This window comes from Lagopus muta, chromosome Z (genome assembly GCF_023343835.1).
Source record: "Lagopus muta isolate bLagMut1 chromosome Z, bLagMut1 primary, whole genome shotgun sequence".
Classification (NCBI taxonomy): domain Eukaryota; kingdom Metazoa; phylum Chordata; class Aves; order Galliformes; family Phasianidae; genus Lagopus; species Lagopus muta.
The window spans coordinates 8505968-8518783 of record NC_064472.1 but is presented as its reverse complement, the minus strand read 5'-3'; the positions used below and the strand labels follow the sequence as shown (position 1 = coordinate 8518783).

The 12816-nt window shown below is 48.3% G+C and overlaps 1 protein-coding gene and 1 long non-coding RNA gene across 3 annotated transcripts in view; one reads left to right on the top strand and one right to left on the bottom strand.

Moving 5' to 3' along the window:
• Positions 1-268: 268 nt before the first annotated feature.
• Positions 269-9267, bottom strand: LOC125687317 (uncharacterized). The gene is made up of 3 exons (XR_007374049.1): positions 9159-9267; positions 4868-4986; positions 269-553 (listed from the first exon to the last, which is right to left on the bottom strand). It is a non-coding gene; the product is annotated as an uncharacterized LOC125687317 (long non-coding RNA).
• A 326-nt stretch (positions 9268-9593) lies between these two features.
• Positions 9594-12816, top strand: part of UBAP2 (ubiquitin associated protein 2) — a 112129-nt gene continuing 108906 nt past the window's right edge. Inside the window, exon 1 of one of the 2 annotated variants that reach the window (XM_048932372.1) lies at positions 9594-9691. The gene's annotated coding sequence lies outside the window, so the exon portion shown is untranslated. Of the gene's footprint in view, positions 9692-9818; positions 9928-12816 lie in introns of those variants that run through there. The other variant, XM_048932371.1, reaches the window with a different exon arrangement.

Sequence of the window (12816 nt, the reverse complement as noted above, 5' to 3'; positions counted from 1 at the left end):
TTACTTCCATAGAAGATATGTCTAAAGGCAGAGCTGCAACTATCAGACCTCAAAACACCTTTCTCTTTTCTTCTGGTATCTCATTTGCCCTGAAGCAACAGTTTCTCCTCAGAGGCACTGGACCATACATGTACCTCTAGGTATAGAGTGGACCAGTGTTGGCTGCATAGCACTAAAGCTTACAGGAGAATCTTCAGCTCCAGAGATGCATCTGTAGCTAGATCTGTCTCCATGTTTTCATTGCTCAAGAGAGCAGGGTCTCTGTCCAGCCATCCTATTTCTCTGTCTCAGCTTCCCTCCTTAGAACAAGGAAGACTGGAATGTCCTCAGGACATCCTAAGTTCTATGTTGGGAGTTAGAACTGTGTGCCAAATGCTCCTCCTGCATCCCCATTTTTCTCTCACTTGGCCTTGCCATGAGCTGCTGGTTCCTACAGTAGTTTCTCATGGAAAGACTGCGGCATTATATGCAAGGTATAAGAGACTATACCTCCAGCAGAACCATCTCTGCTTCCTGTCGTACTGTAGTAGGTGTTCCTCAGGCTTGAGGTTACCTGAAAAAGAAAGAAAAGTCAAAAGATGTGTATACTGTCACCTACTGAGCCTGTACCAAAACTGTTGGAGATCTGAGGGAAGCAAAAGGAGAAAAAGTCCCGTGTGCTGGATACATGCAGGACACGGTGGATAACAGGTGGCAGGATGAGGCTGGAAAACACTGGCAGCAGGACAGCTTGTGGCTCCTGGCTTGCGCTCTGCCACAGCCATGGCTTTGGATGGGCTCGTGCCAAGCCCTCAGTGTGGAATCTGGAGATGAACTGCTCGTGAGCTGTGTGCTGTCCTTGGATCGTCACATTTCCTCTGAACGGTTGTTACTCAGTGCAGAACGGGCCCCCTGCAGGATAAGGCTTGCGTTTCTACTCCTAAGCCTTAGGAAAGAGAGGGTGAAGGGGCAATTACTTTCAGCTACAGAAATGGTTCTGGCAACGTCCTTTACAGCTACATCTGGTTCTCCACAAAGTAAACGCAAAAAAGGATTGGAAGTGGCTGAGGACCTCAGGAAGCCCCAGGACTGTCAATACATATAGACTTTTTCCTAGGCATGTGTCCAGCAACAGATCTCAGCAATAAGCTATCCAAACCTTTTCTCAGCAACTAATTTCAGCATTAGCCTACCTGGCCACATCACCCGGCTTGTGAAGTCCCCTTGTTTTCCCATTCACAGTGCAGATGAAAGAGTTTGTTTTTTGCTGTGATTTCTTTACCCAATGGACATTTTAACTGTTTCATGGCAGTGGCTTTCACTCCTCAGACTGAACAGTCCATGATCCTTCAGCACTTTCTCACAGATCACGCTCAGCACGCACATGTGTGGCCATCATCATTGCTGGGGTGGAATCAAGAGAACTGTTGCATTCCTTGGCCTGGAGTCTGCGCTGGTCTGCTGTCCATCACGATTTACCATACACTACAAGACCTGTGGCAGTGCACACTGTCCTCCCTTTCAGCACTCAAACTGCTGCCTGCCTCCATCTAGCAGCCCCGCTGCTGCATCTTTGTCTGGCTGTCGGTCACCACTCTTCTGCTTGGGTGTATTTTGTTTCTGATCACCGTGGCTGTGTCCGCTCCTGCCAGCTGGTGGCACCGCTGAGCAGAACAAGGAAGCCAGAGCAGAGCAGCGTTGCGGTCATGGCTTCATATTGGCTCTGTTTGGTTCTTCCTAACCATACCTGTACTCATCCTGACTGCTTCTAAATGGAGAAGCAGCAGAGTATTTCCCATTGTGAGGTGCTTCCATCGTTCAGTTCAGTAAGTAGATTCATACACAGAGAAATGCCAGGAACACACTGCTGGTGGTGTTCTCGGGATAAGGGCAGCCCATTCTGTCAGAGGCAAAACGTTAGCACGTTCACACATGTTGCATTAGAAAGCAAATAATGTTGCCTTTTGCCTCCCACCTTTCTCAAGCCCCAGCCTCCTCATCTGGAGGAACAAATGTCAGGATGGCTCCAGACTCTGTCAAGCCTCAATCTCATTTGGGATCAGCTGATCAGCTGCTTGAAAGCACTGCCCTGGACAGCAGTACCTTTCCCTCAGCATTACAGTGCACCATGAGCTGAGAGAAGAAAGAAGAAAGCCCTGGGGCTTCAACACAGAGCTACAGTCAGAAGGTCAGCTTGAGAGTTCCTTGGACTGTTTGTGCCCAAGATATGAACAGAGACACAACATGAGTCATGTTCCAGGGATGCTGATGTCTCAGCAGGAAGATTTGCAGCCATCATAATCAGTGCCTGGTTTGGTGGTTGCTTTTTTTTTTCCCCCCTTGTAAAAATGTGTAATTCCAGGTGTTCCTTCTCTCCCCAGAGCCTCCAACATTACAAGTGCTGGAGGGGATAAGGACTCCTCTATAACAGAAATACTGCAGGTTCTAAACTGAAGAGGATGTGACTAAGGCTGTCTCTGGGGACTCTGCCTGCTCGTGTTCATCTCGTGCACCAGAACTTCCAGGTTCTTCTCTGCCAAGCTGCTATTCGCTTGCCTGTATTACGGGATTCTTCCTTACCAAGTGCAGAACTTCCAGTTTCCCTTTGTTGAACTTCATGATACTGCCATTTCTCCAGTCTGTTGAGGACCCTCTGAATGCATCACAACTCATCCCAGTGTCCCAAGGGAATTAGCTGATGTGGTCACCAAGACACTCTCAATGACATTTGAAAAGTTGTGGCAATCAGGTGAAGTCCCTGATGACTGGAAAAAAAAGCAACATCACACGCACTTTCAAGAAAGGTGAAAAGGATGATGTTGGGACTGGCAAATCTTTTACAGTGAGGGTGGTGAGGCACTGGAACACTTTGCCCAGAGATGTGAATGATGCCCCACCCCTGGAGACTTACAGGGTGAGACTGGATCAAACCTGGGCAACCTGATCTAGCAGTGCATATTCCTGCTCATTGCAGGGGAATTAGACTAAATGACTTTTAAGTGTCCCTTCCAACTCTAAGGATTCTGTGATTCTATCATTCTATGCATCATCTGCTCCTCCCACTTTAGTCCAAGCCATGAAAGAAGCCCCATGGGAATATCACCAGTGATCAGTCACCAGCTGGACTTTGTGGTCCTGACCACAACACCTAGAACACACCAATTCTGCCAGTTTTCTGTCCCTGTTTTTGGCTCTGTACAAAGCTCATACTTCATTAATTTTCTATGAGGATGCTACATGAAACATTACTGCAAGCCTTGCTACAGTCAAAGTGAATGACATCCTCTGTTAATTCCTCACTTAGCAGGTCAGTCATTTCACTGTGGAAGACATTCAGATTGATCAGGCATAAATTCCCCACTGTAAACCCCTGATGACACTCTCAATCAACTTTCAGTCCTCCATATGTTGGGAAATGACTTCCAGGACTAGTTCACCTTGGCAGAGACTGAGGTGAGGCTGACCAGCCTGCAATTCCCCACCCTCACTCAAGCTGATCGGTTCTTGTCATTGCCAGTTGCTGGAGCTACACGTGTTCTTTTTAGAATTCAAAGCATATGACTGACATTTTACTAGAGCTGACAAAAACTGCTGGACATGCTGTACAAAAGGTTCTCCTAAATATAATACAGGATAAAAATATTTGTAATTTGTCCTAAGATGAAATTCAGAGAAAAACTACAAATAGAGGTGTGTCCACATTTGTCTTCACAACATGATGTGAGGAGAGGAGGAGAGGAGAGGAGAGGAGAGGAGAGGAGAGGAGAGGAGAGGAGAGGAGAGGAGAGGAGAGGAGAGGAGAGGAGAGGAGAGGAGAGGAGAGGAGAGGAGAGGAGAGGAGAGGAGAGGAGAGGAGAGGAGAGGAGAGGAGTTAATTACCAAACAGATATGGGCACATCTCCATCATCTGATGTAAGGGAGGGCTGAGATTCCACTAGGCATCCAGCAGATAATGACAGATGTTTTGTGGGCACTGAAAGAAGCACTGTAGGACATTGTGCAAGGATGGCTGAAAGCCTCTAGCAGATCTTATTGATATGAATGTGGTCTGGTAAATGAACTAGCTTTGCTTCTGTGGGGCACTGCAGCTTTGCTAATCTGCCAGACCAGAATGTACTCCCATGTAAACAACAGGTGTCTTTGGTTGATAAACTGCGTATTGCTGTAACTTGAACCAAAAATGGAACAGATATATTCTTCTACATTATTCTGCTAGATGAACTGGTATAAGCTACAGCAGCAAAAGGATTTTTGTTTTTTGCTTGTAAGAACTGATTACTTCTTAAAGAACAGTTCCTAGTAATTGTATTAACCCTCCTGTAGATGGTTTTAGAAACATTAACAGGATTATAAAAATAATAGTGTTCCAAGAATATCTGATCCAGTAAGAAGCAGGATGAGAGACCAGTGCAACATCCAGCAGAGCGCACAGCTGGTTGTTACCTTACAGTCTGAGTAGTGAGAAGTTACATCTGACTGTCTGAAATGGTTTCTATCACTAACCCTGGGTGCCTACACCCAAGAGTCCTTTAAAACCTGCCCAGAAAAATGTCTGGCTTCAAGGTGATAATTTTAATCTTGGGAAATTGTAAGAGTCTGGAAGCATGCCAGTGTTTGAGCTGGGCACAGAGCGGTGACCAGACACCTGCAGACTATTTTCCTTGATGTCACAGGCAAAATAATGGAAATCTAACAAGGTTCTTGATTTATACACAATACATGACTAGACATAAAATTAATCCGAGAAACAGGTTTGTGTGGGGAAAAAAAAAAAGCCTTGTTAAAAAAAGCCTGCTTAATTCTCAGAGATTCTTTGGCTGATAAAGGTAACAGTGTGCATGTCACAGAATTAAATTGGGGAGTATGACAGAATGAACTCAGCACTCACCATCAGCAGAGCGTGCACTGCACAGAATAACTGCCAACATCTTCCCCAAAATGAGCGCTTACAGTGCGGCTCTGCAGGATCTTCATCAGACCCAGGTTTGTTAAAGTCTCCTCAGTTATCTGGAAGTAAACACAAAGTCACTGCAAATATTTTGTGAGGAAAAAAAAAAAGGAGGAAATAAAATAACAAGGGGGATAATGCAGTACAGAGCAATTCCAGAATTTAGTCTCGTGAAAACACATCATCTAAACACATCATCTGCTTTCGTAGTCAGATGTCAAGGTGAGAACACCTGGACCAAGGGCTACAGGCAGCATCTACAGAAGAGGGTCTGGGTATGAAGTGATGCTGAAGGGATGATCAGGCAGCCCAGCATCAATTTGCAGGGTGATGCTGAGATGTGACAGACTAATGCAGCCCATGAATGTCAGGAATTTTAATGACCTGATCTATATGAGAAGCAGACAATTATATCATCACCCTTTCTGCCTTTATTGCCATGAATCAGTGAATGGCATATATACTAGAAGGGCACTGAAAGCTCAGTTACCTTTGCAGAACAAATGTTGTTGAAGCCCTGCTTTGGCATGCATGTTAACACAATCAAACACACTACCTCCATTTCCAGACATTATCTTTGGAGGCTCACTTCAAATACAAATGCAGCAGCAATCCCTTGTGCACCCAAGGGCATCATCTCTTGACACTCTTTCACTTTGAATTCAAGACTTTCAGTAGTTCCACCCTAATGGGAGAGAATTCCTATTTCTCTACAAACTCACCTGAAATCTGAAAGTCAAACTTGGTTCCTGTACATGAAACCATTTCTCTTACAGAATCTGAGTACAACGGAATCACAATGGCTCTCTGAGGTTACTGGAGTGCCTTCTGACAACAGAGTGCAACTGATGCAGGTGTCATGGATTAAGGCCTTACAAGCCTTTTCCAGAGAAGAGTAGTAATTTTATTAGAAGGGAGGACCTCCTGCAGTCCAAGGCTGTGAATCTTTTCACTAATATGTACAAGTCTATGGAGCCAGATGACATGCATCCCAGGGTTCTGATGGAGCCTGCTGGTGTGGTTGCCAAGCCACTCTCCACCATATCTGAAAAGTTGTGGCTGCCAGGGGAAGTGCCCGGGGACTGGAAAAAGGAAAACACTGCTTGGAATGGAAGACCTGGGGAGCTACAGGGTGATGAGCTTCACCTCTGTGCCTGATAAGATCATGGAACTAATCCTCCCAGAAGACATGTCAATGCACGTCTGAGATGAGCAGCTGATTCAGCACAGCCAGCACGGCTTCACCTATGGCAGATCATGCGTGACCAATCTGATGGCTGTCTGTGATGGAATGGCAGCACCAGTAGACAAAGGAAGGGCAACTGGTGTCATCTACCTGGACTTGAGCAAAGCATCACCACACCCTTACCTCTAAACTGTGAAAAAAAAAAAAAAAGGAGGAAAATAAAATAACAAGGGGGATAATGCAGTACAGAGCAATTCCAGAATTTAGTCTCGTGAAAACACATCATCTAAACACATCATCTGCTTTCGTAGTCAGATGTCAAGGTGAGAACACCTGGACCAAGGGCTACAGGCAGCACTGAAAAATATGTGGATTTGAAGAGCTGGCTGTGGATAAGGATTAGCCAGAGGGTTGCAGTCAACAGTTCTATGTCCAGGTGGAGACTGGTGACAAGTGGCATCCCTCAGAGTTCCATCTCCAGATCTGTACTCTTCAACATCTTTATCAATGACCTGGATACTGGGATTGAATGCACCCTTAGCAAGTTTGCTGATTACTCCAAGCTGAATGGTGCAGTTGACATGACAGAAGAAAGGGATGCTATCCAGAGAGATCTGGAAAAACTTGAAAGTGGGCCTCTGTGAACCTACTGAGGTGCTGCACTTGGGCTAGGGCAATTCCAGACATTAATATAGACTGGGAGAAGAACTCACTGAGTACAGCCCTGCAGAGAAGGACTTGAGGGTACTGGTGAATTCATCATTTCATCCTGAAGATGAAAAGCTGGACACAAGCCAGCAGTGCATGCTTGCAGCCAGTCTCCTTGGCTGCATCAACAGATGGGTGGCCAGTGGGGAGAGAGAAATGATTGTCTCTCTCCACTTTGTCCTTCTGAGACCCCATCTGGAGAACTGAATCTATGCCTGGCAAAGCTGTGGAGTAGGTCCAGAGGAGGGCCATGAGGATGCTGAGAGGGCTGGTACACCTCTCCTATGAAGAAAATTTGAGGAAGTTGAGCTTGTTTATTCTAGAGATGAGAAGGCTCCAGGGAGATCTCAGAGTGTTAAGGCCCCGGCACAGGCTGCCCGGAGGAGTTGTGCATACCTATCTCTGAAGACATTCAAGGCCAGGTTGAGTGGAGCCCTGGGCAGCCTGGTCTAGTGGGAGGACAACCAGCCAACAGCAGGAATTAGGTGATCTTTAAAGTCCTTTCCAACTCAAGCCATGCTATGATTATTGCCTGTAATGCAGAAGTAGAGCAGACTTTTGAATCAGGAACAGGGTGATATTCTTAACTTTAGCATTTATCCCCCTTAAGTGTTACTGGCCAACACCAACACACTAAAATGATGGTTTTCAGCCAACTATGTAAGGCATCTGCAGTAGGTGACTAAGAAAAACAACCCTGAAGTGAGCTTAAACATATGGTCTGGAGGGATTTGCACCTTCAATGGATTATTCTCTAGTAATGGGGAAAACTGGAAAGGTCACAGAAATGTCAGATAAAGTGCTGACATGAGCAGAAGGGAGTGAATTAAATATCTAAGTAGGGAGGATTTGCCTGCCAAGCCTGGTCAAGCCTTTGCTGTGCTTAATGTAGGTTCTCCATTCCAGATGTGCTGAACAGCCACAGCAAAGTTCTCTGACTGCAGCCTGCATCATTTCATTACTTCAGTTCTCTGGAAGCTTTTGAGCTGAAATGTGCTATTTTCTCTTTTGTAATTATTCCATGTATAGCAGAGAGAAATCCACAAAGTTGGTGGATTTTTTTTTTTATTTTTTTTTTTCCCCTGGTATCCTTGTTTAATTGTCTCTCATTTCAAATGTTCCTAAGCTGGATTCTGTGTGATATTTGGAGACACCTTCCAGCTGGCACTGTATCATTTGACAAGAGAATCCCAAGAGTTCTGAGCCTTTGTCGTTGCATGCTACACATCAAATATCCATACTGATTAGCAAAGGATTGCCAAGTCATGATGCAAGGATGCTAATAATACTGATTAAATCTACACAGATTATGGAGCTGTGGATATGTTTGTCAGAAAGCCTGCAAAACCTGGTTTAGAGCTATAGCCTATTCTCTCCCCCAAAAGTAATAAGATAAAATATCAACAGCTGCCTCCAGAAATCAAAACTATCTGTGCACTGTTTGATCTGAATTTTGATTTTTCTAAAGAACTTGTATCTTATTGGGAAAAGGTGGAAATGGGGATGCCTTGCATCTTCCAAGCTGTAGGAACTGTTACAGCTCCTACCCACCCATACAATGGAAATCAAGGATGCAAGCCACTTTTGCCTTTCGGCTCTGTCTAAGCTGGAAGGGCAGAAGCACAAACAGCATCGACTATTGTTCAAATATTGCTTATAGGAAAAAGCGATTTGATGTCCTCTCTATTTACAAGGAGGCCAAAGGACAAAGGGTGAGCAAACAAGCAAAGGAAACAAGACCACTGAAAATGTCAAAATCATGAGATGTATCATCGGATCTACCAGGGGCTAAACAAACACTCGCCAGTTATCTTTACCAACCCTGTCCTCTCACCATGGAATCTGCCAGGGGCAGAGGGGCACAGCCAGAACTGCACCAAGTGCTGCCACCCCCTGCTGTGTCAGCCCCCCTGCTCTCCATCAGTCTGTGGCATCCTCTTCCCTTTCCTGCTGGCACTGAAGCATCACTTGGCATGGTGCCTTCTGGGATTCCTCCACATCAGTGGGGTGCCTCCCTGTGTTCAGCCTGGTGAAAGCGCCTAATGATTACAAAATTGATCATAGAAACATAGGGAAACAATTGAGTTGGAAGGAATCTTTAAAGGTCATCTGTTCCAACTCCCCTGCCGTGAGCACGGACACCCACAGCTCCATCAGATGCTCAGAGCCCTAAAGCCTGACCTGGAGTGTCTGCAGGAATAGGCAGCCTCTTACACCACCACACCACCCACAAGTGTAAGTAAGTGCAGAATTTTCCCACCCGAAGACTGTTCAGGCAGTGCTCTCAGCAAGTACACTGACAGATGCAAATGAGTCTTTGGATTCCGTCTGGGATACCTGACACGTTTGTGACGATGTCTCCAGTACATCGAGTGGAGGAGGAACAGGGCAGCTCTGGGAAACCCAAAGCACTGTCTGGGCGTGAAGCACTGATGGTAATGGACAGAGCCCAGAGACCCGCATGGGCGTTCGTTCAGTTTTGGGCCACCTGCTTCAAGAAGGCCGTTGGGGCCGTGGAGCAGAGCACGGCGTCCAGAGCAGGCGTGAAGCTGCGGAGGGGCTTGGAGCACGAATCGTGTGGGGGGCGGCTTAAGGATCCGAGACTGCTTAGTCTGGAGGAGAGGAAGCCAGGTTCAACAAAACCGCAAGTAGTTTAAACACACCGCCCAGCTGAGCCCAACGCCGGACGCCCGCAGCACCGCCCCGCCCCGCCCGCCCCTCAGCTCCGGTGGGCGGGCCCGGTCGCCCGCTTCCGGCGAGCGGGGAGGCGGAGCTCCGGTCACGTGAAGGGGAAAGGGCCGGGCTCCCTCGCCCTGCTCACGTGGTGCCGGGGGTAGGCGGAAGGGACGGCGGATGGGCGCGCGCTGGTGGTGCGTGAGGAGCGAGGCGCGGCCGCGGCGCGAAGAGGGAGGGGGCGGGGAGGGAACGAGGAGCCAGCGGGCGAGCGCGCGTGCGGGCTGGCGAGCGCGCGTGCGGCGTCGCGTCACGTGGCGGGGGAGCGGCCTCGCGCGCGCGTGGAGGCGAGGAGGAGGGAGCGGCGCGAGGGGCGGTCACGTGACGCGGGTGGGCGCCGCCGCCGCCGCTGCTTTGTGAGCGCATTGGGCAGGTACGGAGCGGGGGCAGCGCCGTGGGGCGCGGGGTGCCGCGCTGCCCTCCCCCGTTTCCCCTCGGCCCCCCGCTTCGCGTGGGGGATTGTGGGCCCGCCGCCCTCCCCCCCCCCCCCCTTAACCCTCGGCGTTCTGGGGCGGCCGTCGCGCGTCTCCCCCTTCCTGCCCCCCCCCCCCCCCTTCCTCTCCCACCTCTCTCTCTTCGCCCTCGCGGCGCCGAGGCCCAACGGCCGCTTTTGTCCGGGGGCGGCCGGGTCCGGCCGTCTTCCGTCAGCGCTGCCGGCGGGGGGGGAGACGAGGCCCGGTCGGCTCTGCCCTACTTTTGCCGGCGCCCTCCGCTCCGCGCCGCCCTGCCGCTCCCGGAGCTGCGGCCTGCCCCCCGGTACGGGGCCGCGGGGAGGCGGCGGTCCGGCCCTGAGGTACGCTGCTTCCCGCCTTCCTCGGGGCCGGCCCGACCCGAGGTTAGGGTGGGGGGCGGCCGCGTCCTCAGCTGTATGTGGGGAGCAGGGCTGGACGTCTCCTGTCTGAGCACCGTGCCGGGCTGCGCTTCCGCGCCTTTACGTGGATGGGGTTGCGCCGGGTCAGGGACCGGCCCGTCATGTGGGGACGGGGCTCCGTGTTACCCGGCCTCTGTCAGCCTGGGGCTGTGTGGGAAGCCCGGCAGGGCTTTGCCAGGGAGCTTGAGAGCTTGATCGTGGTGTGTTCAGTGATAATAATAATAATAAAGTTGTTTGCTGTTGTTGCTGAAGGAAATGACAGCGGGATAGTGAACCGGGAGAAACCCTTCTGGAAGGAGCTGGGTGTAGAGCGGGATCTGGTGCGCCTTGAAGTCACGCTGGATCCGAACTCTGAGATGCAGTGGATGCAGGAGGGTGTGCTGCGATGCCCACAGTGCTACTTGGTGCCACCTTAGGGTCGCTCAGGTGCTGTGGCTTGCAGCCTTTTGCAGGTGTGCGAAGGCTGAGTGCTCACGGTCCTCTCAGTCGTGTTGGGAGGAACTTTTGTGAAAGTTGTGGCTTTGTGTTGAGCTACGTGTGGGAAGCTGACAAGAGCCAAGCATGGAGCCGTGATCGAGCCCTAGTTGGCTCAGTTTAAGTGAGGGATAGAGACTTACAATAAAGCAGCATATCAAAGCAGTGCCCTCTGGGGTGGCAGTCGCTGCTGAAATGGAGGGGCTGTCCTGGTGTGTGTGGCTTTTTTTTCAAGGAGAGAAACTGGAGCTGTGAGTGAAGCAGAGGGAGGGGGAGGATGTGCAGGCCTAGAGCAGCACTTTCCATTGAAAATGGAGCTCTTCACAGAGAACAGCATCAGCTAAGCCTTTGGAAACCTTTTTTTGTTTGCTTGTTTTTTAAATATTTACCAGGCCCTTTTAGGAATTGTCTCGGATATATTGTGATCTGTGATGGAATCTGGGCTTGCATTTTTATCTGAGTGACTCACTGCTTATACTTGAGTTTGATCTCTCTGTGGTGGTTTGAAATAACTTGCTTAAAGAATTTATTTTTAACTCTATGCTAGGTAACTGTAAAGCAAGGTAGGCTAAATCATTTTGCAGCATTAATGATGTTTTGGGACTCCAGGAGTGTTACATGGAGAAACTGGATTAACTGGTGGGAACTGATTTTGATGTATAGTCTGGAAAATGGGCATGCTTTTTGTTTATAACCTAAACAGTCTTGGTAACTTGGAAGAGGGAGGGAGGAATAGGAATGCTCTGTTCTCTTTTGTTCTGGCTACGATTTTATCAGCATACTGATTTTAAAAAGTGTTCGTAATAATAAAACAGCAACAACAACAACAAAAAAAGGCACTGAAATTCAGAACCTTGATCTGTTCCACTTCTGTTGTTTTGACTAGTCCTCAGGAAAGCTCCTGAGCTTGCAAAAGGGCTTCACTGTTCAAGATTAGAAGTGCAGATTTACCACCAAAGTATAGGGTAAGCCAAGGAGAACCCCAACAACAAAATCTTGTTGGTCACTGTAACCTGGTCTTTCTGTTTTTGTTTTGTTATACTTTTGAGATTGTAGGGGTAGATGTGTTGTTTTATTTTTTCTTCCATGTGCTTCTATGCGATGTTTTCCTAATCAGGCACCGTTTTTTGGTATGTTTTATGTTTGTTGCTGGTGTCCCTCTAGTGATAGTGATCACAGCAGGATGATGTGCTGTTTAATAGTACTTGAGAAATGCTTGTATAGTGGAATATTGATATCATGTTAATAACTGGTACTAATAGTAATGTTTACTTGTAATTTCAGTTGTGGTTGGTACCGGTACTTGGACATGTGAAAGGATAAGAAAGAATACAGATATGGATGATCTTATCTTTGTTTCATGTTAAGTAGAAGCCCAGGAGCAGCTCTCAGAAAAGCTGTGCTCTGTTTGCAGCAGCCTTGTACGACCTTGGTAAGAGGGAAGCTGAGTGACTTGTCCCCTTTACAAACAGCCAGATTCAAAGACACTTTGTGTTACATTTGTGTACTTCTGTTGAGCAGAAGGTGCGAGGAAATACAAGTAATAACTTGACTTCAATGTTGGTGGTCTGCTGGATCTTAACATTTTATTTATTTTGTTTCTTTCTGTCCCTGGTACAGTCTGCTGGCTTGTAGACCCTTGTGTCCTGTTTGCTTCTCAGAGACTTGGCTTGGACTTGTGCTGTTTTTCATACAGCTTCCATGAACAGGTTATGTTCATTAAACTGAGAGTTGGGATGAAAGCTTTTGAAATAGACAAAGACAGCTGTTGGAGAGGGTCCAGAGGAGAGCCACAAAGATGACTGGGGGCTGCAGCACCTCCCCTATGAAGACAGGCTGAGGGAGCTGGGCTTGTTCAGCCTGGAGAAAAGAAGGCTGCAGGGTGACCTCATTGCAGCCTTTCAGTACCTACAGGGA